The 1,684-nt window shown below is 51.0% G+C and overlaps 1 pseudogene; it reads right to left on the reverse strand.

The window, feature by feature from the left end:
• Positions 1-221: 221 nt before the first annotated feature.
• Positions 222-945, reverse strand: LOC129512188 (phospholipid phosphatase 2-like; annotated as a pseudogene).
• Positions 946-1,684: the final 739 nt, after the last annotated feature.

Here is a 1,684-nt window from a genome sequence, read left to right on the forward strand (position 1 = left end):
TAGCCTTCACTGAATTCAAAACAATTTAGTATAGGGTTTTGTTGTTATTTAGGGGTGTTTGTTGTTTTTTTTTTTTTTACACTTACCAATTTATTTAAGATGTAATAAATATGAATCAACAGCAAGATGAAGAGACACAGAGTGAGGCCAGGGAAAAGAGTGCATCGCTCTCCCCATATCTCCAAATCACAATATTGCAACCAGCTACTCTAACTGTACTACTACTCAGCTGTCGTCCCACCAGGTCCTGTCTCAGGAGGAGGAGCCCAGGTAGCATAGTGGTTGCAGTCAGCCTCCAGCAGGGTCAGCGTCAGTGACAGCTTAGGCTTCCCTTCCCAGCTCCTCCTCCTGCGATGGCCCAGACTTGAAAGCAAATGGTGAGGCCGGCCACCAGTGCCCCCTGCAGGGGGCCAGCGAGGTCATCACTCCAGCAGTGCTTGTGGTCAGATGTGCGGGGGAAGCCAATGGAGTGCAAAGGCCAACGGGAAGAAGTGCTCTGTGGGCCACAGAAGTCATGCCCACTTCCAGCGGAGCTGGGCCTGCACACAGAGCTCCAGGAGCAGCATGCTGTACATCCCAAAGGGGGAGTGTCCCAGTGGAAAGGCAGTCAGCTAGCCAGGCTTCCCCTGCACACTTTCTCCAACTGCACAGAGTTCGTGCAGTTGCTGGGGCTCAAGTCAGGGTCACACAACTCCATGAAGTTGGACCACAGACTGGCCATCGTGTACTTGGCCCAAGTCTGTCAGCGAATGACTCACTGCAGCCCCAACAGGAATTTCCCCATCACCTTGTCCACGGCAGCCACATAGTGGCTGAAGCGGTTGAAGTTGGAGTGGGAATAGAGGTGTCTCTGTAGACCAGGGAGGCCTCGCTGGCTGAGAGGGGGGTGATGGTGGCTGTGATGGTGACCCTGGCCATGAGTCCACAGGTGATGGTGTCTGGACAATAGGGTACCAGATAGTGTCCCCTGCAGTAGAACCGTTCTTCTATGGGCATTTCCCAGAGTCAGGATGGCAGAGAGGCTCCAATCAGATAAAGGCAGTTGGGAAGATAGCAGAGGAGGAAGACCCTGAGCCGCCACCTCCTCCTTTGCACATACCAAGGCTACAACTTCATATAGAACTTGCTCTGAGAAGAAACCTGAAGAACAGCTTTTTCACAGCTGAAGATAAAAAAACAAAGCCACACTGAGAAGAGTAGGAGGGGCAGAGACACATCCTAGCATGACAACCCACAAGCCAGAGGGCTATCACAGAGGTGGGGGTCCTCCCCGAGGATCATCAGGCACACCCTGCCCTGGGGTTTGTACTGGGAAGAATAGCCGCCATAACATCTGGCTCTGAACATCAGTGGGGCTTAACTCTGGGGTAGCTGGAGAGCTACACAAACCAAGATGCCACTTTTAAAAGGCCCACACACAATCTCACTTGCTCCAAGATCCAGCACAGAGGCAGCAGTTTTAAAAGTGCCTGGCCCATATATGAAGATTGACCAACTACAGGACATGCATTGGAAGGGCAGAGATGAGTAGGAACTTTCTATAGGAATGGAAGCACTGATGGGTACCATTTTTCTTTCTTTTCTTTTTAAAAAAATATTTATTTATTCAAGAGAGAATGAGAGGCAGAAACACAGGCAGAGGGAGAAGCAGGCTCCATGCAGGGAGCCCAATGTGGGACTCGAT

The sequence above is a fragment of the Nyctereutes procyonoides genome, unplaced genomic scaffold (assembly GCF_905146905.1).
Source record: "Nyctereutes procyonoides isolate TBG_1078 unplaced genomic scaffold, NYPRO_anot_genome, whole genome shotgun sequence".
NCBI lineage: Eukaryota > Metazoa > Chordata > Mammalia > Carnivora > Canidae > Nyctereutes > Nyctereutes procyonoides.